The 26,069-nt window shown below is 40.8% G+C and overlaps 1 protein-coding gene across 2 annotated transcripts in view; it reads left to right on the forward strand.

Annotated features, from left to right (window-relative positions):
• ARHGAP6 (Rho GTPase activating protein 6) overlaps nucleotides 1-26,069 on the forward strand; it is a 281,800-nt gene that overhangs the window by 70,936 nt on the left and 184,795 nt on the right. Inside the window, exon 1 of one of the 2 annotated variants that reach the window (XM_015887072.2) lies at nucleotides 2,535-2,632. The exons of the other annotated variant lie outside the window; for it this stretch is intronic. The gene's annotated coding sequence lies outside the window, so the exon portion shown is untranslated. Of the gene's footprint in view, nucleotides 1-2,534; nucleotides 2,633-26,069 lie in introns of those variants that run through there. 2 annotated transcript variants of the gene reach the window in all.

Genomic DNA, 26,069 nt, shown 5'->3' on the forward strand with positions numbered 1-26,069 from the left:
GTACATTCTCAATTTCTAGAATGCATTTGAGCAGGGCAAGAGACAGAAGGCTGTTTGCATGCACCTTGAAGGAAAAATATTAGTGTACCAATTGAAAGGTAGGGCAGAAAAGCCAGTAAGTGGTAAAGCAGAGCTTCATGGAGATGAGTCTGAGGAGATTCTTCACACTCAGTCCCTGTGCCAGAAGGGACTCATTTGGCATTACCAGACTGCTGGCTCTTCTCATCCCGGCAGACATGGGGGTAAGAACAAATGCTGACAGAGAGATTTAGGTATTATGAGATGTGTTATTAAAAGACTTTGTCCCTGCATAACCACTGTGCTTTATATGTGGTTTCGTGGAGGAACTGGAAGCATTATTTCAAACTCAGGATAAATGTTCTACTCAAATAACGAACTTTTTGAGGTGGTTAGAAGTAAGCAATGAGTTTTCCACAAAGAATAGGAAAAAGAAGAACAAAAAGACCAATGAAGAAATGTTTAAGTGAGAAAAAAGAGACCAAAACCAGAAAACAAACCAACCATGTTCAGCGTAGTTGCAGTAAAAGAAAGATGCCAATCGTAGAAGTTCCTTCGTTATACATGTAATAAGGGAATGCGTTTGTTCTGCAGTGGTGGTACAGCAAAGAATCAAACTGATCAAATGAAAAATATACATCAGTGTTCAGTGATATCAACTGAAGGAAAGAGAATTGATGTCAGTGAGGTTCAGAAGTGGAAAATAGCACAACCAAGAGGAGGGCAGCTCAAGCGAGTGCTTTAGAAGTTGTTTCTCTAATTGTTACCAGGTTCTTAAATGGTACATGGAGCTGTGGATCAGACAAGATGGATGTTTAATGAAAATTCCTAGTGACTGTCCCTAAAAGAATGCGAAGAAAGAAATGTGGCATCAGAATTTGACAAGAGAAAGAAGAAAGCAGTCTAGGCAATGTAGGTTTATTTACTGAGTTCTTGTATAATCTGAAGACTTTGAATATATAAAGAAGGAAAGGCTAATAAGAACATGGAAATAGATGGAAAATAATCTAAAGCCTTTCTTTGACTGGGGCTCATTTTCTACACAGGGGAAAATGAGTAGATCTGGTCTTCTTTTTCAATATCACTTTGAAAATCCTAGGAAATGTAGAAGATTGTTGTGCACTGTCGTCATAACTTCAGTAAGCTGCATGTCCGTCTCTGCTGGAATTAATGGAAATTAAATACTGAGCAAGAGGTCAATCCTATATAGTGAGCCAGGCATCTTGCATGGTCCAAAATTAATTATCATTTCTAATTAATGACTTGGAAAATGGAGTAGGGTTTATTCGCTGCATAGCCAGTGCCAAACTGAGATAGAAATTAATCTGCAAACATTGAAGGACGGGATTAAAATTAATTTATTTTGAACAGAGAGGTCTGAAATAAGATAAAGGTCAAGTGCAAAATACTGTATTTGGTTATTAGCAGACAATAGCTTATCCCCATGATAGGAGATGAACTGTTAGGCAGCCATGCTGCTGAGGAAGATGCAGTGCTTATTGCTGACTTAGATCTATGGGAAGCAAACAGCAAACCAGTTTGCATGAACTGTGGTGCTGTATACAAAACTTGCAAATCAGCCTGCCTGCTCTGATTTGCTCTGCTTAGACTTCAGCAAACAAACAAACAAAAACAAAACAAACAACAACAACAAAAAAAGACACAAAAATAGAGTGACAGAGAGATAGGTTAAGCCTTAAGTTTTCTTTGATGGTAAGGACATTGCAACACTGAAAGAGATTGGCAAACCTGTGCTTGCCTTTCAAGGACAGCAGTTTGTCAGCTCTGTTAGGTAGCCATTCCTGGAAGGGCTCAGCTAGGGTACATCTTGGATGTCAAGATTTTCCAGTTGGGCCTTTTGTGGTGCTGAGTTCTGCCACAGCTGAGCACAAGGCTAAGGAACAAGTAGAGAAGGTGACACTGTGTTTATTGTTCTAGATGGAGGAGTAACGTAGATGGAAAATTCATAGCCTGGCAGAGATTAATTCTACTGTGAAGTGGGATACATCTCCCATACATTTTAACTCACCCAAAAACTTGTGATGGGATTTGCATTTAACTGTCAAGGGAAATAATCAAAGATTGTATGGAATCCTCTGTTGCCATTGTACTTTAACAAATCACTGAGAAAATACAGTGATTAATAGTAGTGTAAATTCTCTTGTGTGTACGTAGCCCACATATCTGGAGAAGTCAGAAGGCTGTAGGATTATTTGCAAATCCCTCATGTGAGGAAAAAGGCAACTCAGAACTATTGGCCCGAGTGCTTCTTAAATCCAGCCTTTCTTGGAGGTGACAAGAAATAAATACGCTTCTGAAACAAAGCCCTACAGCTGCAACTGCACATGAATCAGCCTAGCAAGATGGTTTGTCTTCTGCTTGTTAATTTGTACATGATGCGTCACATGAAGCTGAAAATTGCTCATTCTGTACACTCATTAAAATAATGAGCAACTGCATGCATAGTGGATGGAATCATTTGCATCAGTGTGACCAGAATCGGGCTCTGCTACCCATGTTTGTCAGAAGTACTGACACAACCTGGCAGCAGGACTCTACTCTTTGCAGATAGGACTGAGAAACAGGGAGGAAGAAACATTTTCTACATTGGCTGGTAAGCATATGAGCAAGTCCTTCAGTTGGCATTGCTTTTTTTTTTATGTGGCTGTCTGATGTGGTAAGAAGCAAGAAGATGTTGCCCTAACTAGTGTCCAAATACATGAACAGAACTGAACTTACATACATAGAAATTTCTCACATAAGGTACTTTGAAAAACATAGTTGAATTGCAGTTTCATCTGTTGTTGGTGCATTTGGCCTCCATGGCTGCCATTTACCTTTTTCTGGTTGTTTTTCTCTTCCAGATCTCTTGATCTAACCCATTAGTCATGCTATGAAACTAACTTTGTCCCTGGTGGCATAAAGAAAATTCATAGCTTGCTGCTATTAAAAGGAACAATCATTACTTAAAAAATTTCATTCCTCCTATTCAAGCTTCCTTTTAGGGGACAAAGACCACAACTTATAGGAGTCCACAAATAAACAGAAAAAAAAATCCTGAAGTCTCTGTGAATGACATAAATAGGTTAAATGTGGTTGCTGGATGGCAATGAAAGGACTGACTCAACCCTTGTTTCTGTTGGGAGGTTTTAAGTGCAAGACTGAGGGAAAGGCAAATTTGGCTCTTCAGTCAAGTTCTTGCCTGAAATGTACACACTTGTAGAGAGAATATCGGAGCAAAGGAAGAAGTGGGTAGCAGCTTCATACCATGAAATCATTCTGCAGAGAGGATTCTCTTCCTGTACATGTTTAAATTAATTCAGTGGTGCAGAAATGCACTGTGCATTGTGTCCCGAGCTTCCACTTGCTTATGTGTCTGGATGAGTGTGGGCAGCCCTGCACGTCACACGTGTGGGGGATGGACAGGAATGTGGTTGGTTGGAGCCAGCCTAGGCACACTGAAGCCTGTCAGCTTGGACTATAATCTCTTTCAAATGAACTTTTCTGAAATAAAAACACAAGAAGCAAGGTGCTGTATAAGAAGCCCTAACCAAAGAAAGGAAAGAGGGGTTGATGGGGGTTTCATTCTTATTACTGAATGAGAGTATGAATTTTCAACCCAGGCCTTTCTGGGTTGAAAAGGACCACAATGATCATCTAGTTTTAAACCCCCCTGCTATGTGCAGGGTCACCAACCACCAGACCAGGCTGCCCAGAGCCACATCCAGCCTAGCCTTGAATGCCTCCAGGGATGGGGCATCCACAGCCTCCTTGGGCAACCTGTTCCAGGGCATCACCACCCTCTGAGTGAAAATCTTCTTCATATCTAACCTAAACCTTCCCTGTCTCAGTTTAAAACCATTCCCCCTTGTCCAATCACTACCACTATCCTATCACTATCAATGCATGTAAATAGTAGTTTCCAGTGAAACTGGAAAGTTTGGGCTTTGTTTTTGTTTTCCTAAAAGGTTCATTCTGGTCAGGTTCCTCTGTGCACATACTCCCAGCTGTGAAGACATTCAAGGCTAGTGTAAGGCCTGGAACAAAAATCAATAGTAAGAGAAAAGAACTTTGCAATAAAATACATGTGATATATCAAAGGTGCATGGTTCCTTGTCCTATAATAAATGTGAGTTTTTCAAGGCTGAATGGCTAATATGATTTGGGTCTTGTATGTGCACGTAAAGACAGTCTGTTTAAGGAATTAGCCATGGCTTTTCTGGGTGAAAGGGATGGAAGAAGCAGGACTGGTGTCTTTAAGAAAGACTAGATAAGACAGCAAATGGAAAGGAATTGTGGTCTAGGCCCTATGATCAAACCAGGTTAAAATGAAACTTAAAACACATCTGAAACTTCTCATTATATGAATCTTTTCCTGATAATATTTGCATATATGGATTCACTCGTAATAACTCTGGATCCCTTCATTTTCTCTTTGTGATCTCTTACTTTTTTATCATTCTAAAAGGGAAAAAAAGATTGTTGACAGTTATTGCTGTTTCTTGTGCTTTTCCTAGAAGTGCTGAGTTGCTGTGACCCAAAGTATTTCTCGGCATCCAAGTGTACATCATTTCAGTCAACTTAGGTTTGTCACTTGCACTTTAGTTCTACTAGAAGGAAGTGGATAGTTGGGCCTCGGTACATGGATAGGAAAAGAAGGGGCAGTTTGATGATGGGATTTGTGGGGATGCAGACCCAGAAGTTGTGAGTTATTTCATATCTAATTTTATTCTGTATTTTTCTGCTTCACAGATGGCAATTGTGTGCTTTTAATATATGAATCCCTCCCTTTTAAATCTGTTCTCTGAAGAGATGTATGTGATTCAGCATTGCCAAAATCAATAGTATGAATTAAATCAATCTGTAAGAAGTATTTTACAACAGTCTTTGTTCTGAAACTGTCAGACAGAACTATTATCTAGCTCAAAAGTCGCAATTTTACATGTCAGCAGACTAGCTCGGATGGCTTTCTCAGGAAAACTGTGTAATTCCATGGACTGAGATCAAGAAGGTATGTGAGACTTTACTTCATTCTGACATCTTTCTATAGTCCAGCGCTGCAGCTCTAGGTAGTAATGCCACCCAGTGGAGGAGAGGAGTATGTGAGACTTCCAACAGGCAAAAAAACAACGAAAAACAGAAGAAATTTCAGAAGAGATTAAGATTTGTCGTTTTCTATAGTCATTAATTGTCCTGTTGTTTTCTTACTTCTATTTTTTTTTTTTTTTTTAAGGGAAGGGGAAATTTTCTTCTGTTTTCTTCTCTAGTCATTTTGCTTTCTTGCTCCAGGCGATGGTTTTGGTTTTCTTTTTTTTTTTTTTGTTTTTTTTTTTTAATCTATTGAGTCATAAATGTGTATTTTTGAAATCCTAAGACTTAACCAATGGTGGATTTATCTTAAAATCACTGATAAAATACAATTAACAAACCTACTGTCACATATGTTACGTTTAGGCACCATCCCGTAATAGACAGTCAGCCTTGACATTCTTATAAAGCCCTTGGATTACTGCTATTAACCATGGACTGAGTCTGGCAAGTTGTGTATTTCTCTGTATCCATCTGTGCCTCTATTGCGGTTTATGGAGGTACAACACACTCCATTTGTTACCTGCTAACTTAGTGTTATTTGAGCACCACTGAGCATTACTCGGTATTACAAAGGCTGTGGAGGCTCCTGTGTGGAGGCTCCATGCTGTGAGGTTTGCTGCATGCTGGTGACTGAAGGCAACAGCTGCAGCTGAGAAGGTGCATGTGGAAGGAACAGCTGGATTTGGTAGCTTTGGTTCTACCTTTGTTTCCTCCATCTGGAACAGAAGGAATTTGGCTTGACTGTGCCTGTCTGGTTTACTGCTGAAGTTGCCTGATGGGAACCCACACAGGACAGCCCAGAATGACATTGCTGTCTCATCCCAAAGTACTGCCTGAATTCATTGATGCGTCTTGTGATGCAAGTTAGCTCAGTTCTGCTCATGAGCTGCTGTGAAACAAGTTAATTTTTCCAGTAATTGATTGCTTGGCAGGTGAAAAGAGATCAAATTACTTTCACTTATGTTACTTGGCAATCTTACTGTTTCTGTTGTGTTGCGAGGGTGACAGCATCCATCACGGCTCACAGCCATGATGCTGTTAGTCATACACTGGCCTGCATCAATGCTGCACAGATTTTGGAAAGCTGAATTCTCACAGGCAAACTGAAGCCTTTGCCAACCCAGTCAGCTGATGCTGAAGGGCTGCTCAACCTGATGATGGACCAAAAGCTGGACATGAGCCCTGCCCTTCCCATGGCCCAGTGTGGAATCTGTAAGGTTCCTTCCAACCCAAACCATTCTCTGATTGTGTGATTGACGGCTGTGCATATTTCACTTGGAGCTGTGGCTGCAGGCACGTGAAATACCAGCCAGTATTGCTGAGTGTTTTGCCAGCCTCCCTGCTACAATCTGTATTTTCCTGTTGCTGTTTTATCTACATCCCTGCTTTGATGTCTTGTAAAGCTGTGGTCTGTCCTGGCATGGGCCAGGCAGGAGCTTAGTGCAGGGGCTGCAGGCAGAGACATGGCAAGAAGGCACAGGTAACAGTGCACCTTCTCCTTGTTTTGTAGCTGCTTTTTCAGTGAGAAAACCTGTTCTTGACAAAAACCTAGCTAGGTTCAATGATTATTTTTATCTCTCTAATCAAAAGCCTTTTCAACTCTTTTGAGCTCCTCTGGTTCTGTTCTTTGTTCTTCTGTGTTCTCTGAGACTGCAGTCATGTGGTAACATCCAGCTTTGCTTTTAAAGCTGCTTCCCTAAAGTTGTGTGTTGTTTATTTATTTACTTAAGGAATTCATAATTTGGATAGATGCTGTATTCTATGTATGGGAACTGGGAGAGAAGTGATGACTGAGAGTTAGAAAAGTACACCATATTCCCGGAAGAGCTGTCAGGTTTCCATATGGATTGCTCTTTGTGATAGAAGGATGACTAATTTTTAAGAAAGGATTCATTAAATAAGGGTCTGCTGGGTGATCTTCTTTATTTCCTGTGTGTTTGTGAGTGGCATTTTGTTGGGACTCTGAACAGAACAGCAAGACATGACTAAAGCATGTACTGATGGAGATGTTCTGTAGTATAAATATATCAAAAAGCTGGGGTCTGTGAGTCAGGAAGTGAATCGTTTGTGGCATTTTTGCTGCTACCATAGGGACTCTCTGTTTTAAACTGTTTCATCAGTGCTAAAGCTGCTCAAGTTTTCAGAAAGCCAATGGTGTACATGTTAGCTGTACCAGACCCAAACTGGGGGAATATGTCTTTGCAGCTACGTAAAATAAAAGGAAATGTCATTCTTGTTTGTTTATATCAGTGTTTATGAGCTTATGCATATTTGACTACAGTAGATCTACCCTGGTGGCTGCACGGGACATCTGTGATGCAATGAGCATGCAGTGATTCACCAGTACAGAACATGAGGACGCATGTGATGACTCACTTCTTCCCTCCTGCTTTCTTATCTCACCGATCTGAAGAAAAGCTTGATAACTTCTACCAGAGTTTTAGGAATGATAAGTACAAGCTCTAATAATTTGACAGTGAGATGTATTTGACTATAGATTGAGTTTCCCTTAAGAGAAATAAGTTTCCCTTGTTTCCTTAGATAAAAATGACCAGTACAAAACACTTGAGAAATTCTTTAGGGATTAAGCTATTAAGCTCATAGCAATGTCAATTTTTGATATCCAACCACAGCAAAGCTTGATGGTTTGGAGGGGGGGGGGGGGGTGGAAGATTAAAATTAAAAATATAACTAACAAATGTATTCTTTTGGAATAAAAAATACACAATGTTGTAATTTTTCCTCCAAGAAGGAAAAAGGTGGTATCTGCTTTAGTTTTCGCTGGGTTAGACCCTCTGCAAATGTTTAGATTTTTCTGTCAGTGTTTTCCCGTCTCCTTGTTTGATGTATCTGTTTGCCTAGAAAGGACTGATTTTCACTTCGTTTTGCTGTTTGATGGAGATTCTGATTCAGTTTTTCGAGAAGGAAGAACTGTATGTGGAAGACCACACGAGGGAGCCGTGTGCTGCGTGCATAACTGCAATCAGATCTCTTGCTAACCTGGGACACTTAAGCTTATCGTTTTCCTCCCTAAAGAAAAATATTTTCTTCAGCAGTTCTCAATGTTTTAACTGCACTTGTGTTGTAGGCCTTACCAGCCCTAAAAGTGGTATTTTATATGAACTCAGTATAGGTGCTTAGTAGCTTCATGTCTGTGAGGTGACAGCCAGGATGACCCTTCCCCATGCAGTATTGGGAGGAGTGTTGTTGAGTCCTGTGATGTGAAGTCAGGACAGGAGTTGATGACATCAAGGCCAGGCTGGAATGGGCTGTGAACAACCTGATCTAGAGGGATGTGTCCCTGCCTATTGCAGAGGGTTTGGAACTAGATAATCTTAAAGGTCCTATCCAATCCAAACCATTCTATGATTCTATGTTGTTTGCTTATCTCATAGGACAAATAGCTGCTGCACACTACTAGGTGTCTACCTGTACTATTTAAGTATTAAAATGGGGTCTCTGGAGGAGATGCTGCCCAGATAAGACTTTGGCAATTCATCCAATGTAGAATCATAGAATCATAGAATTACCCAGGTTGGAAAAGACCTTGAAGATCATCAAGTCCAACCGCAGCCTAACCACCACCCTAACTCTAAAAACCCTACACTAAATCATATCCCTGAGCACCACATCCAAACGGCTCTTAAACACAACCAGGGATGGCGATTCAGCTGCCTCCCTGGGGAGCCTATTCCAGTACTTAACTACCCTTTCTGTAAAGAAGTTCTTCCTAATATCCAACCTAAACTTGCCCTGGCCCAACTTGAGGCAATTTCCCCTTGTCCTGTCACTTGTCACTTGTGAGAAGAGAAATATCTACCTTTCCCTTGAGGAACTGGAACTTATTTTGCTGGAGGAAATGCTATCACATAGTGAAAGAGTGATTTGAAAAGCCCTGCAGAGAGCATGGTGGTAGTGGCCATCACCACTCAGTCCAGAGGAACGTTATCAGAGTATTTTACCAAGACCTGAGTGTGGGCCAAAATAGTGGTTTTGAAACCACTATTCTGAGTGTCTCCCCAGCAGTGTCATCTCTCCTTGCAGTGTAATTCAACATATGTATTTCAGCTACTTTTTCTGGCTACAAATGGCCTAGCGCTTCACTGGGCAGAGGAAAATGCCTCTTTAGTCATGCATGCCAACTCTGCCCAAGCGGCCTCTATGTCAGAGGTGGAAATATTTTATCTTTTTTTTTTTTTTCTCTACAGTATCTCATCCATGCATTCCTCATTCATGAAATTCCAGAGGTCACAATTCAAAGGCTTCAAGGAGCCTGCAAGGAGTTCAGAATACTGACATACTTGAGTTAGTACCGTGAGTGGTAATCATTCAGAGTTCTGTCAGTTTGGCAGTGCACTTCAGCTTGGTCAGTGGGAGTCATCGAAAGAGAGTTAAGGTAGATGAAGTATTCTGTCTGCCAAGAGTAGTAAATGACCAAGTAACTCTCTCAACACTCCCTAAATAGCTCTAAATATTTCCAGGAAATACATTACTTTTCTGCTCTTCTGTTTCCACATGCAGAAGTGTATTTCCTCTCTAGAGAAGCGTTTCACAACAGCTGCCCTTGCTGTTGAAGTGGCAATACTACTGTATGTGTGTCAACTTGCACTTGCACTTTTTCTCCCAGGGCTAACCTCTACAGCTGCCCAACATAGAATCATTTCCAGAAGTCTCTTCAGTTCATGCTCTCACATATTATCCAGGTTTCTGCTCATTAGAGATTGGGCAGATTGCTGCAGACATTTCCCCTCTTAGAAACAGAAGGGTAGACAGCATAGCTCTGCCATCCAGCTGGCAATCCCCCAAAACTACACAGCTTTTCAACTGCTCCAGAGTCAGTCACACCTTCCTCTTAACCAGGTTTTCAGCGGAAGACTTTATAACCCAGATGGCCAAGTGTAAGTTGGGTCTCTGGCTGTGAGGAGGATTTTAAACTTCTGCCCAGCTTCTTAGCAAGATGCAGCAGTTATTACATTGCAGCAAGTCAAGTACACTGGACAATAGTACTGATGATGAATTCACCAACACAACCTGGGGAGCTGCTGGCTGCAAGAACTGATTACAGCCAGCTGGGGCTTGGAGCATACTTCCTGTGCTGAGGGCTGTCCCTTGGCTGTGTTTCTACTACAGACTGCTGGTGTGAGCTCCAGTACTACCTGTAGGAATGCTTTTCTCATCATCTTCCAGTACTGCTGTTGCTGCTGGTTTTCACGTGTCTCCATTGCTGTGCAGGCTTGATGAAGTTCTGGCTAGGTATGTCCTTTTGGTTATTGCAAACTATATCACAGCAGTAAAAATAACACTAACAAAAGCTGTTTGAATACGTATTTATGGAGCTTTTTGAGTGAATTTTATTATGTTGTATGTTGGGAGGGTACATTTATCTTACATTAGATAAAATATTTGGTAAAAATTAGTTTAAATGCTGCCTGGGTGATGCAGGAATGTTGGACTGGATAATTTATCATGAATGGAAGAAGAAACAGATGCTTTAGGAGTTTGTGATTCAGTTTGTACAGGAGATTAAGAGATAAATGAGTCTAAAAAAGCAAAAACTGATTAGGTAAAAACAAAAATGCTTTGAATGTAGTTTGTGGCATTCCTTAGTCTTTGCATTGCTGGAAGAGGGGGGAGAAAGCCAGGGTATGGGTAACTTCACTCTTGCTCATTCTTTGCATGGCTTTGTTAAACACGTGGTATGGTGAGAGAGGAGTTGGCTGTGGGCAAGCTAATCTTTGTTGTGGTGCTCCAAGTGTCAGAGATGCCTGCTCATAGGGTAGCAAAGTTAATTCTTAATGGTGCATTCCTCTTCAAATACGTTTAGATTTTCAGGTATTGGTGTGTTTACATGTCCTTCTCCTTAATTCCACATCTAAAGCAGTTTTAGTACAAAAAGAATTGTAAAGACTTTTGAGGAGGATGAGTTGAGGATGAGTTACTCTGTAAGAAATTTTGAATTAAAAATGAAAGCTATTTTTGAATTTCAAGGTAGGTTCAGAAAGTCTTGTCTGTAGTTGCTCCCTTTTTGTAGTACTTGAGTCTGTTAGTATTGTTGTGTCCACCCTTACAAGCAAATTGGGCATCGTATGACTTCATTAAAAGCGTTGGAGATGTGGATGTTGGTGTTGTGTTAGGAAAAAAGGAAGGCCATTCTCTAAATAAGTTCTACCACAATCTACTTTTGTCATTCATATTTGGGGGAAATGATAACTGAATCTCATCCAGGTATTATTAAGCCCATACTTTCATTGAGATTTAATGTAGCTGATTATATGCCTTTGCAAACACTTGGGCATGGAACATTATGGCAGCAGTATTTTCCTTTTTAGGAAAGTAGAGAAATATATCTACTAGAGAAAGATATCTACTTCATATCATTTTGGTAAGATTTAGTTTCGAAAATACCCTATGATCCTTGGATAGCTGTTAAAACCATGTATACACAGGTAGATTATGTAAAATACATATATGTTACTCCACTGTACAAAGCATAACTAGGATTTCATCTTGGGAATCCATATTCAGGTGCAGTGACTGAGGACTGGAGTACATCTCAGCTGCTAAAATCAGGAATAAGATCAAAAGATTTTAGATTGCTTAGCCTCATAAAAGAAGGACATTGAGAAGGCGGTAGGATTATCCGTTCTTAGTAGGGACCAAATACTAGGGATGAAATGGGAGAGCACAGCTATTTAAGCTGAAGATTTAAAGGGCTGTAATGTGTCATTGAATAACCTTAGGATAGAAATTAGAAGATCATTTCCAAATGTCAAAATAGGAAAACACTGAAGCTTTTGAGAATGAAAATAATGGGAGTAAATGCAACAGGTTTAATGTAAGACTTGTCTGGTGAGAAAGCTTGTGACTGTGACCTCACAAAATACTGAAGTAGTTGGCAAAGGCCTGGACTCTCATCTCAGAGGTGCCACTTACAGTCCCTGTACTGCAGGTTTTGCAGCTATAGTCCAAACTTGTTTTACTTTCAGGCATGCCTTTCTTTTTCTTTCCCTATGATGGCAGAAATAGCTATCTAGAAGAGCTGCCAGCCACAAACTGCACATATGCTATAAGCAGGCTAAAAGGATTTCTAGATCTGTGACTGCTACTTCAAAGGCTGGAACGCCATCACAGCATGTTTCGTAGTAGAATCTCCAGGTTCAAGATTGTGCTTCTGAGTGTCTTGAACATGAAATACAATTCTATAGGGGGAAGAGGCAGCTGAGTTTGTGGCAAAGTTAGGGACATGGCTTGGAATCCCTGAGTAGGTGATTACTGAAGCAATGAACTCAGCTTTAAAATAGTGCTCTTTCAAAATGAGTGCATGGTCAGCATACTTTGGGAGGCCTTAAGAGGGAAGGGCATACTTAAGGAAGGCACTAAGTCTGGCTGCTATCTCACGTAAGAGAAAAAGGAGAAAAACTGGGTATATCTACCTGGCACTTATAGGAATAGTACAAAAATCAGCAAATTATGGTCTTGTTGGCTTTTGTCTTCTTTATTAATTTATTGATTAATTAATTAATTTATTTATTTAAGCACAGATAAGTATAACAAAATGAATATTTTATGTTTTCTTTTTAGTTTGATTCTTGAAAAATACTGATGTAGGAAATTAATGGTTTTGGTAGAAAGAAAGTATATTGTTGTGACTGTGAACTACTGCTTTTGGATAACACTGAACAGGTAAACTAAAGAGGCAAATGAACAGATCAGATGCAGCCCTGGAGAGCATGAGAGGTTGTAAGAAGGCTCTCATAAGCCAGTCTCCATGGTACAATGCATATGTTTCCATGGCCTTGTTTATACAAAGGAAAATTGGGTAGTCGACGTAGCTGTTCTCCTTCTCTCCAGGCAGTCTTACGTTAGAGGATTTTAATAATGTCGTTACCTCTGTGGCTTTCAGCACACCTACTGATTATCTCATATTGCCTCACCTCTTTACTAACATGGGGCATAAAGCCCAGCCTGATGCTTGAGCAGATGAGAAACGGCTGTTCCCTCTTTCTAGCTCCTCACAGCAAAAAGAAGCCTGGCTCCGTTTCGGGGGAGAGGAGCTTCTTGAAGGGGAAGAAAGAGAGTCAGGGAATTACAAGGCTGTTTGCAGAATAGATGTGGTCTTGCAGGAGAATGATTAGTAGATCAGAAGATGATGTCAGATAAGCAGTGGGAATTGAAAGGCCTCCTCACCCTCACTACCACTGTTTCCTCTTGGTCGTGCTTTCCAGCATGGATGACAGTGACACCAGGATGGTTGGAAGAGGCAAGCGATGTAGTTGAACATAGCTATCCTTCTACATGGCCTTATGGTACTTCTGCCTATTTTAGGAGAACAGCCGTGACAAGACAGAGCAGTGACTGGCACATCATGTTTCATCACCTCTAGCTGACAATCAGCTTAAGAATGTGCTAGGTATTCTCGGGCTGCTCAGTTCCTTCCTCTGGCATCATGGCCCAGCCCAGCAAGAAGTATGTGCAGGTTAAACCCAAATTTCAATACAGCTTTTATAATACTGAACTTTTTGAGAAAAAGGAGAGGATTGTTAAAGGTCAGTCAAAAGTAAAGATCAGTGTGTTACATACATGTGGCAGAAGTTCATTGAGGAGGTGTTAAAGCAGCCTGGGCTGCTGTCTTAACTGGGGCCTCATCAAACTCATTGGACCAAAGTCAGATGTGTAGCTAAAGCCCCTTTTCCACAGAAATGAGGGAACATGCATCAAAAGGCTGTCCCAGAAACAGATTGGTCTAATCTGAAGGCCTTGAAGTGTTTGTGAGGTGCGTTGTATGAATCTGAAAGCTGGTGGCAAATATCCTGCCCATGGGACCTGCGCTCGCTGGGACATGTTTATGCAGATGAAAGTTGTTTGCCCAGATGGCACTCAAATAGCTTTGTTCTCTGTTTCCTTGTGATAGTAAAAGCACTGTGCATAGATTGTATTCAGGAAGTTGGCCCTCTTTATTTCTGAAAAGCCTAAATATTTACAGTTTTCTTTCTGGGTGAAAGAAAGCCAGGTGGAATTGCATGAAAGTCTGTCTGTCAAGAGGAATTAAAGCAGTTGATTCAATAGTCTCCTGTTGATGGAGAGGATACCTCTGTGGTTACACACCAAGACAGGCCTGATTTGTATTCCAGCCCTCTGCCAAGATGCCTGGGTCACAGCTGGGGGTATGAAGATGTGTACTCATGAGCATAAATACCTTATGGGTAGGTAGTTCCTCCGGCAAAGCTTTATGTAATTCACTGGTTGTTCCTCTTACTGTGGAGGCTTCCACCTTGTTTAAAATCCTTCCAGTTTTTCTGAAGAGACTGGCAATGCTGGATGTCCAATTTAGGCCAGCCATCTGAAGACAGAAAACACTATAAAGATGCCAGCGCTTCTGATGTTGTATGTCACTAGCCTAGAAACTACTATATGCCACAGCATATAAACTGTAATTTATATGCTGTGGCAGATGAAGAAGAATTAGCATTTTATAGTGTTAAACTATGGCACTTTTGAATGTGGTTATCCTGTGTATTTCCTTCTTGTCTCCAATGAAAATGCTGTAAACTGGTTTGCGAGGACAGAAAACACTAAAATTGCCACAAATGCTTTTTACACTGTTTGAAAGAGAACAGGCTTTAAAACTCAAACCACAGAATAGTTTATTGCTGATTATTGGTTAAAGTGCTGAGGTTTAGTGTTCACAGAATTCATCTTCAAAGTATTTTCATGCGATTAAAGTAAAATGTGAGGTGATGGCAGATACCGTTGTGAGTTCAAAGTGGAAGGAACTCAGGATTCCAAATATTAAATCTAGAAATTATATGTGGCATTAAAGTTGAAAACCTGGTAGATGTACTAAAAAATAAATGTTTTATCTGTGAATGTGAAATCTCTCTTCCTCTCAATGTGTATATTGGTTTAAAATAATGACCAGCATAATGGTAGTTTTATGTAATCAGTTGTTCAATCATCTTTTTTTTTCTTTTTTTTTTTCTTTTTCTTTTTTTTTTCTTCTGGTATCTAGTGTATGTTCTTGGGTTTGTTGATTGTTCTTTTTTTCAGTCTTCTTTCCAATTCCTTCTAGAAGAATAGTTTGATTTATCTATTGATACATTTATTGAAATGATCCTGAAATGCACTGGATATAACCAACAAATTGTCTCAAACCTTCATCTTCCGAGTCTTTCCCATTAGTTCTGCACACACTGCATCTCTTTCCTCTGGTAGTGTCTGTTTAATCTGCTGTTCTTCTCACAGTAGCCTGTAGTTCCCATCCCTGGATCCTTTCTCTCCTCTTTGACTTGTCAATGCCTCTGCACAGCTCCTAACGTTGATAGTACCTGATCTAGTAAACATGGAGGTTTGGTGGCCTTGCCAGGCAGGGGGGTTGGAGCTTCATGATCCTTGAGGTCTCTTCCAACCTGGGTCATTCTGTGATAGTTTAAAATGAAGACCAACATGTTGTAAATTTAGCTGAAGAGATACGTTGCTCATCATCTCCTCCAGCATTAAGGTGAGAAGCCTGCTGTATTTTGCTTCCTGCACCTGGGTGAGATGAGATCTTGCAAAAAAAAGTACCAATGGAAATCAGTACAGTTTCAGCTTCAGTAGGTTACCTGAGGGAATTCTGCCTAAGCTGATAGCTTGCATCGTCACAGTCTTTTCATGAAGTTTACTATCATGCATAAAATAATAGGCCTTATATAAATACAGTTAATAATATCTTTTATGTCTAACGTAGCTGCAAAATCACTTTGGCTGATAAATATCAGGATACTGAATAAGTAGAGCTTACAAATAATGCCGTATGCATTCCAGCAAAGTATTGTTAGAGAAGATTATGAATTATGAAAATCAAAGTGTGTGGCAATCTGATTTTTAATCCACTTGGGAAGTATCCGTGTTCTTTCAAAATCACTGGGAGTTCAGTACTTATTTTGTATCTTCTTGTATCATTGGTATTTCTTTTTTGTCCAAGGAGGACCATCTTCTGAATGTAGTAAGAGATAGGAGCAAGAAGGACTTGTGAGTTAGCGTGGACAGTATATTCTCTTCTAGAAAGAAGTTAATCTCTTACTAGATGACAGGCCAGCCTGATGTCATTATCCCTTCCTACCCTAGTACTGGATGTTTTTCCATGTTTCATTGTTCCACAATCTTTTTTTGTGCGTGTGTGTGGAAGAACAGCACTAAAAGGTTCCTAGTGGAGTTCAGTAAAGTGTAGAACTGACAAAGTTGGCTCTGATGTGATCTTTCCTGAGGGAACAAATCCAGCAGTGAGCTGTGAAGGGCATGCTGTTCGGAACAGTAATCTTCCCTACAGGAATAGGAAGACTAGACTGTTTTCTTACTCATGAAGATGAGCATGTACGTTATCAATTTTGAAGGCCTCTTTTTTGATAGTCTTTCCTAGTTTAAAATGAACATACGTTGCTGCCAAAGGACTGTGTAACAATTCTCCTTTCACAGAATTATAGGGTCCTCTAGAGATCATCAAGTCCAGACCCCTTACAGCCGGCTGCACAGGTAGGTGTCCAGATGGGTCTTGAGTATCTCCAGAGGAGAATTCACAATTCCCATGGGCAGCCTGTTCCAGAGCTGTGCCACCCTCACTGTGGAGAAGTTCCTTTGCATATTGGTGCAGCACTTCCTATGCTCCAATTTATGGCTGCTTACCCTTGTTCTGTCCCCACAGACTGCTGAAAAGATGTTGGCCATCATTTTGTGTCCCTCTGCTGGATTTTCTCCAGGAGATCCATGTCTTTTTTGTACCAGGGAGTCCACAACTCCCTGGTACAACAGTACTCCAGGTGAGGTCTGGCAAGGGCAGAGTGGGAAGATCATCTCCCTTGACCTGCTGGTCACACTCATTTCAGTGCAACCCGGGATGCCATTGACCTTCTTGGCCACCAGTGCAAAATTGCTCTCTTTCTTCTTAAGGGTTTGTGTGGGAACAAGCAGTTTGCAATATTTTCTTTATCCATTTGTTCATCTCCATTCTTCTTATTCCTAAGTACTTCCAAAAGAGTTGCATCACACTAGTTTAGGTCCCCATCTTTCACATGTTTATAAGTCCCTAAATTTAATACATACAGATAATTACATTGAGATCAATTAAACTCATTCTGTATGTAGGAATCAGCACATGTATGTCCCTCCTGAAAAACTGTTGGGTAACATTTCTGAGTGCAGTGGTTGTGCATGCCAAAAAGTTAGTTCATTTTGGCTTTTTTTGTTTCTAATATATGATAGAAAATAACAGACAATAAAAACTCCAGTTGGGGTTCAGCGTGCTCCAATAGTTTTCTGGTTGTTGTTCTTATGCAGACTTAACGATAGTTGAAAGCACATTGGTATGAAAATGGCACTGAATTGTTTGCACTTACCAAAGTCATTTTCTGAAAATAGTTTTTCTTGTGATTTCTTGCCAGAGATTAGGATCATATGAGGAAAGCAGAGTTATTACTCTGCTTGTCAAATTCACAGAGAAATGTACTCACTATGATACAAAAGTGTAAGCCTGGTGCGAGTAAATAGAACTAAGGCTCAAGGAGAATGGCATTTTAAGTGAGAGTGTGGGGGGGGCTGCAAAAATCTTTAACTCTAGAGCAGTATTGGCTCCCAGTGTTCTTTTCACCTTATGAATGGGTCAGATAGATAGTTCACCTCTAGCAGAAGGACAGTACAAAGAAGTTGTTAGTATATTCAGGGAGAAAATTAGAAAGACAAAAGCCTGGCTTGGGCTCATCTTGGCCATTGGGGTGAGAGAAGAAAAAAATTTTTTACAAATATATTAACAGTAAGAGAAGGACTGAGGAGAATCTCTGTCCTTTACTGAATGCAGTGGGGAGTGTGAGCACTGAGGATAAAAAGTGATCATGTGCTGGAACAGGCTGCCCAGGGAGGTGGTGGTCAAGAAATGTTTAGTAATTGTACTGAGGGACATGGCTTAGAGGGAAATACTGGTGGTAGGTGGACAGTTGGACTGGATGATCTTGGAAGTCTTTTCCAACCTGGTAATTCTGTGTCTGATAGTCTCACTCTTTCCTCACTTGAACTTTCTTTCCTGGACCAGTTGCATTGTCCGTCTCCCTTAGTCTTGGCACTTCAGTGTGGTGATCCAGTTCAACTCTCAAAGATAAGAAAATATATATATATTTGTGTGTGTGCATGTGTGTATATAAAAAGATTTTAACTTAGATTATTCCTCTAGCATTTTGGAGAAAAGAAGGCAGTAGAAATGGACTTAACTAGAAATAATTCACTTTGCCACAGAGGCAATTAAGTTGTTCTCAGACCAGAACATGAAATTGTGGCACTGAAGCTTGTTCTACCAAACAATCTAGAGTAAGGTGTGATTTAAGTGGTAGCTGTGTCTGGATAGTTTTCTGCAGGGGTATATAGACTAGTTATGTATAGTTATTCCAGAGTAATTCCCCACGTAGACAGGTCTGTGTTATTGATACTTTGTAAAAATAAAACAAATCAACTGGCATTACTGATTTTTTTTTCCCAGCCTGATTGCAAAGCTAGAAAAAACAAACCGTTTTGCCTAAACTGAACATACTTGATTTGATTTTCAGTTTATTAACTACTTTTGAACCATGGAGTGTCCTTTTTTTTTGGTTGCTTTTCAGTCAGAATAGCACCAAGCTACTCCAAAATGATGATCTTTAACTGTACTTTCAGAAACTGGAAACTTTCAGTTCTGAACAGTTTCAGTATGAGTGACAGAGAGCTCTCAGACTATCTGCGTTGTTGGGGGCATTATCTAATCAGTCACAGAGAAACAGGAAGTACAGCCTTGATGTTCCTTTTGGGCCCTGATGTACATTAGCTGCCACAAAACAAGTCTTGTTGAGAGCCTAGGATTATCACATTAGTCACCAAGGCCGAGCCCTGGGGGAAAGCAGTGAGCTAAACAGACTCTTTCCCAGTGGAATTCACAAATTACTCTTGTTTTGTAAGCCCATGGCTTACCCAAATACAAGAGTTTTGTGATGGGAGTCCAAGTGGACAGGTTGCCAGCTAGGAAGAACCACAACATACTGTAGCTGCTCTGACTTACATCACTGCTTTTCCACTAACAGTAGGTTGGCAGATGGCCCCTCTCCTACATCAGGAAGCCATGCAGTGAACTGGCTTGCCCTGAGCTGCTTCCCCAATTGTATGCTTGCACTGACATGCAGAAGGAAGCAGAGACACATGACTCTATGGGGCTGCAGCACCAGGGCACTCTCATGATTACCTTTAGCTGGCCTAGGGCTGCCTTTGAAAAGGTTTATGGGGCTCCCTTCCTCCTGCCATTGCCTGGCATCAGTAGGGTGGAGGACAAATTCATATAAAGAGAGGAGGTCCCTTGCTTTCCAGCAGTAAACTTGTAGGTTGGCTCAGATGCCCATTAGCATGTTCTTTACAATGGCAAATAGCACTCAAAAAGCAGCAGCCTAGCACATAGTAGCAAGGTATGTGTGATTATGTCTTGGTGGAAAGTGATGTGAGGACTAGTTGAATTAAGCTTTTTGGCTTGAAAACGCCCAATCAGTGGAAGAGTCGCCGAAAAAGAGAGGATGTTTTGGCATAGAGCAAGTTGAGCAAAAGTGTATGAACCGTGCAGTTTTGACAGTGAGCAGGATCCTTGAGGATACAGGTGTAGGGTACCAGGAGACAAAGGTGCCCAAGGCCGTGTGCCTAGGCTCCTGACCAATCCCACATGTGGGGCCCTCCATATATTATCTTCTAGTCACCTAAATCTAAGCTCATCAGGTTTTTAGCTTGGCATGGGTGTCCCTGTTTATTGGGACCACGTTTTAGGTACCAAAATTAGCATTCAGGAAACTGAACAAATGACAACTGCAAACTCAGTGGACAACGAGCACAGGTTGTTGCTGCGTAAGCATTCCACAAACTTATGTCTTGCTGGCGCTTGGTGCTGTGTTTAAAAGGAATGCAAGATCATTAGAAATGTTGCTGGAAGACAGTTTGAGGACAGGCAGCTTGTGCGCTTTAGTCGTGCTCTCGCCTCATTCTCTATGTGTGGAGGCTGCTGCGCAGATTTGAGTTTACAAATGGTACAACCTGCAGAACTCCAGCAGGCCACAATCGCAGGACCTTCTATTGTCAGCAATATGTCTGTGCCCCGGTTCAGAATCCTGAATGCCATGGTCCCAGCTCCTCCCAGCCAGGAGCAGGCAGATGGCATGGCACTAGGGCAGCCGTGGTCCCGGCACCAAGCACCTCTCTGAGGATTGGGATGAATCATGGCTGGGACAGGACCTGCTGGTGGGCCTGGCTTCATGGGGGGCTGTGGGCAGGAGCTGGACCCATGCCTTACTTATTTTTTTCTTTAATAGTTTAAGTTCCTCCTGGTCACTGTCTCTTAGTGAAGCATCCAAATCATGTGTAAGCTGAAAGCGGATAAAACTCTTTTTCACGGTCACTGGGGGATTTCTTCCTGCTTTTGTCTAAACTGAAGAAATGATGCTGCCTTTTAGGCACAGTGACAAGGATGCTATTCAAGAGGTTAAACTCATTTGCCATCCTGGTGATTTCATCCTGTTAGTACTGAAGTGCCCCCCTCTGCTGTGCTCTTCCTGCTGAGAACAGAAATGTACCACAGTTGACTTTTGGAAGTAGTGTCTCAGTGTCTCCTTATCTTTGGTATGGGATAGCCACAAGTATTTCTCACAATTAGGTGCTTCTGATAGTTGTTTTACTTAAAGGGTTTACACTATTTGATATGTGTTTTGTTTTAGGGTACTTTAATCCTACTGCCATTTTCCTGTAATTCAATGCTGGCTGTATTGGCAAAGAGCAAAACTTAACATCAGGTAGAATTGTGTGGCTGGATTTAACACTAGAAGCTGAGTAGTGTCTGGGATTAGGCATTTAGTAAGATAACAATGAACCTCACAGAAAAATATTTCTAATAGTACAGATAGTAATAATATATATATTTATATATATTGAAATAAAGCTGTGAAGATGTCAGAGCCAGCTGTTCCTCCAGGTAAAAGTGTCATGTTATCAAACTCATAGATGCGCAAAAGTAAAATATCTTCAAAGAGAGATGCAGATCCTCTTAGGAGGCAGTCACACTAACAGTGGCTTAAACAAATCAGGAAAATATCTTTATTTGTGTCTATCATGTACATAGCTCTCAGCTGGGGTTCAGCAAACCTTACACACAAAAGTATCCTTTCCTATAGCCAAGCAGATGAGTCTGTGTAAGCAATCTCTCATGAAGGGATTGCATTTTATACTCTGATCTCGTACTACTCTGATAGGAGAATGTACTTGAGAATAACTGCTTCCAAGTATGCAACTGGAGAGGTGAAGCAATGGAGCGTTAAGAGCACTCAGCGATATGTTTCTGGTGACTCCTTTCCTAACAGTCCATTCCTGGCATGTAATTCCCATTGCGTGATCTGCCAGTAACATTTCAGTTGGCAGGACTGTTAGTGAAGGGTTAATGAAGCATCAAGGTTAGTGTTTTAAGCAGACAAGAGAGGAGCCTTTCTTTTATGTTTCTCATAGGGTCTCTGTGTTTCCACTCCACTTCCAATGCATCAGAGTTGGCAGGGGAAACTTAGAGACCTTTTAAGCAATAGGGAAAGAAATGTTTATGGGGCTGCCTGTGAAGTGTGTTATTTAGCTTAAGTCACAGTACTGCAAACAACATGACTATCATTCCCATTATCCTCTTGTGCTGAAGAATGACTGAGCTCCATTCTCACTGCTAGTTCTGAGTCCCCTTCTGCAGATATCTGAGTTTTCTGCGATCTCTATTTCAGATTTGTGTGTTGGAATGCAAGGCATTCCTGGGCACTGGAAATCTAGCAGGAACGTGCCTGTAACAGGAGTCAAGTAATGGTTCACATTACTTCAGTGGTAGAGATCACAGAACGAGGGAGTGCAGGGGATACATAACCATATTCCAGGAAGGACTTTTCAAAGGCTTTGCTAGCAGTACGCGTTCCTGAGGTAGCAGAGCGGCATGATCTCTGTGCTGGAAGGAACTGCCTACTGTTATTTGCTTTCAGGCATGATGGAACAGGTATGGCAGCTGATGTGTCCCATAGCAGTATTATACTACGTTGCATGAGATGTAGTCACAGCACTGAGAAAATGTGGAGAGCCAACTCTAACATAGAAGTAGACTGTAGTTCTATTTTTCTTGTTAGGAAGTGGTATTGTATGCTCTTTGGAGAGTGGATGCAGTATAGTTATTTATCCTTGGTGCTATAAAGCAGTCACTGGTGTCATCCTTTCTTCACAGTTTTATGTACTTCATTCTATATTGGGTTCATTTTCTCTTACTTCTACCCAAACTGTTTTTGCTTCCCCCTTGAACCATCATATTTTTTTTTCATTCCTCTAATATTTTCATGCCTTCTTCAGGATATGATGTTCATCTATCCTGTACTTGTTCTCACAGAATCATGGAGGTTGGACGGAACCTCTTGGGGTTCATCTAGTCCAACCCTCAAGGATTGTTTGCTATGATGCAATTGCATGACCAAATGTTTTTTTGTCTCTTTTTTTTTTCATTGCTACCCTACTTGAGGAGTTGGTAGGTTGCTGTCTTAGCCAGATACTAGCAAACTAATATGTTTCTAAAGAAGGATGGTCGGAAGGCTGAGGCTCAACTCTTAGGACAGTGTTCACTCAAGTTCCTGTGTGTTAAAACTGAGGAGTAGGGGAAAAAGCAAGTTAAGGCTCTTTTCAACAAAGCAGCCAGCACTCAAGTAGGAGGAGATAAACCAAATTCTAATGCCAGGTTTGTTGCTGTGTCTTCCCAATGACTTCTAAGTGCAAAATCTGTAGGCAGGATTTACAGTACTGGAGATGTGTTTGGAAATATTTTTAAAGGAGTTTCCTGCTTGTGTGTCAAGAATGTATGCTAAGTACATAAACAAGAGCTTATGCACCTTCACCCTTTTTCATGGTAACAATGAACCCCTTAAGGCAATGTATACTGAGAGATTACTGCACGTCAGTGGGTAAAGTCACTCAAATACACAGAATAAGTGATACAGCAAGACTGTCTTATGTCGCTAACAGCATTCATTCTTTTGTCACCAGAAGTCTTGAGAAGAAAGCACACAGAAACATTAGCAGATCTCATTTGCAGTGATTTATTGCATGAGGAAAATCATCTGCTGACTGGTGGCCTAGTGTATTTGCCTGCTTCTAGAGCTGTGCTAGTAAACAGGAAATATTTTCATTCCTATTGTGGATTTTTTTCATTATGAAGGTTCAAAGGTTTCAGTGTCCCAGAGCATTTTAATATTTCTGGTACAATATCTTAGACAACACAAGGCCACATACTGCAAAAGCTCCATCCCGTGCTGAGGTTCTTTCTCACAGGCAATGAATTACTGTTGGTATTCATTACACCTGAACTGTCTGGAAATCAATTGGTGTATCTGGGTGAGATCATTTAGGTTCAATAAGAATAAATTCAGAGAACTTGGGAATTTTCTTCTCAAATACAGCGATCTGCTATTAACTGTTCTTTCAGCCTCTGACATTTGGTTTAGTTTTGTGAGGCATGAGAAGCATCAAGAATCAAAAAAACCCAAAAACATTAACAAACAGTGGTATTTTCACAACAAACATGTTTTAGAACCCAGTTTTTCAAGATTTATGCAAGCACCTAAGGATACTTGCTTGAAACTGGTATCAGCAAGGACTCAGGTTTTCTTATTGCTACATACAAGATATGTATTCCCGTGTAGGGGGGAAAACATAATAATTTAGTACGTTAGTTTTTTCAGAAATGGATGCAAAACTTACATGAGCTTATGAGTAAAACAGCACCAGGATAGCCATCATTGCCTCAAGAGAATGACAGGAAAGCTGTATCTGCAGTCATCCCCACTGTGGATCTCTAGTGCACATTTGCTTCATTTCATCAGCATGACTTTAGTTATTTGCCCAAAGTAGAAACAGTAGTTTTGGATGGCAATGCTTAACCGCCCATGTCTCCTTCCATGCCATTTGATCAGAGGAATATCCCACTTTGTTGTCATTATTACAAAGAGGAGGGATAAGAGAGAGGGACAGAGCTGACAGATAGGGGTAGAAGCTCCTCACTGTGATCTGGGCCCACGGGCTCCTTTTGAACACACATAGATTTACGGCTTGCATTGTAATCGTTTTTAGAACTGTTTTTTGGGGCACCTCAATTACCTGAGGGATACTGTTATTTCAGGTACATTTTAAACTGCTTTACTAGCACTGGTACCCATGGCAAAATAGTTGAGAAAGGTAAACCAACTTTTGAAGAAAAATCAAGTGATAATTTTTCATCTGTGTGAATTCCTTCTATTAGCTGCTGTAAGCTTAGGCAGGAGCTGGTGCTGTCGGTGATGAGCTGAAGAGGAGAGCTCTTCATCTCTCGGTCATGCTTCATCATTAGCTATAATTTGGAACTACACCTTCAGTTGCCTTTAATTCACTGAGCTTTTTGACTTGGGTGGATTGGTTTGAAACACCACCTCTAGGATGTTGCAGAATGTGTTCTGAGAAGCCATGTTCCAGCAATTTGAGAAGTTATCGGTCCCCACCTCTCAGCTAGAGACAGCTGCCCCCACAGCAATGTGGGCAGAAGGAAAGGTATGTCAGTTGGGTGGAAATCTTCAAATGTTGGCATCAAAATAGTTTCACCACCAGTTTAAGCTGAGAAGCCGATACACTTCCAAATCAGTTTTGACTCGAGTTCTCCTACAATGGAAATAACCACAGCTGAGGTTCAAAATCATTCTTATACCATCCTTGGTGCTCAAACTGGAAGGAGAGAGGAGAAAGGGAATCACATAGTCCCCACTGGAGGATAGGGTGTGTAGAGGACACTTTTTCTGTACTACAGCTTTGGTTGTTTTTACACAGCTTGAAGATGACTTAATGAAATATTTGCCTGGGCTTTTCCTTTAATAGAATATCTTTTGATGTATAGTTTTTTAACTGGCTTTAATTTTATTACAGAGAGTACTGTTAAATAAAATAAGTTGGATTAGTAGAAAATCATCTGAGATGAGTAAGGAATTGGCTAATAGGAATATGACAAGAACAAATGTTGAAAGAGGAAATGTTAGCTAGAGGGAAATTACTAGTGAAATTCTTGTTGGTCTTAGGACCAATTTAGTCCTTCAGTCCCAGACCTTTGAAACAGAAGAATTGTTCTAATGAAATACGCTGATGACTCAAAGCTTGGAGTTGCAACCAATGAAAATTGAGATTAAGATATCCCCTTTCTCAAGGGGAGGAAAAGACTGGGCTATCTTGTGAAGCAGTCAAGTAGAAGTGCTGCAATAGGAAGAAGAGCCTTTCCAAGGAAGTGAGATTAAGGGCTTGGCTATTTGGTTCAAGAAAACAAAGCATGGGAAGATTTGATTACTACCTGTCTGAGAATAAAAGTGAGGGAACATTGAAAACTGTTTCAGTTGAAGGACAGTCTTAGCATACAAAGAGACCTGAAGGAGTGTGCACTTCGACCTGAAATTTTAAAGAAAAATTTAACCATCATAGGAATAACATCCTGCAGCAGCTTCTCAGTGAAAGAAGCAGAGACACTTACCTAGTTCTACACGTGCACTTGAGTGATTTACAGAATGTTTTGTATTACAGTAGGAGACTGGGCTTGAGATGCACAATTAAATATTCTTTTTCCTTGCTAGGTTAAATCTGGGGAAAAAAAATACCACTGACATTACTGTAAATTCTGATCATAATCTACTCAAGCTGCTTACTTCAGAGTGTGATCTTCCCTCTTCTGGTAATTTCATTAGGTTGTTAACAGAGCTGATTTTCATTTATCGTTGGTTTTCAAAATCAACAGCCTGCTGCTTCAAGCTGAGAAAGGTCACACCTCTCTCAGCTGTTGTTTCAGGTAATTCAAACACTGTTACCCGGCTGAGTTGAGTCATTGATTGCTTTACAAGTGCTCTTTGCAGCTCAAAGGGGCAGGGATT

The sequence above is a fragment of the Coturnix japonica genome, chromosome 1, assembly GCF_001577835.2.
Source record: "Coturnix japonica isolate 7356 chromosome 1, Coturnix japonica 2.1, whole genome shotgun sequence".
NCBI lineage: Eukaryota > Metazoa > Chordata > Aves > Galliformes > Phasianidae > Coturnix > Coturnix japonica.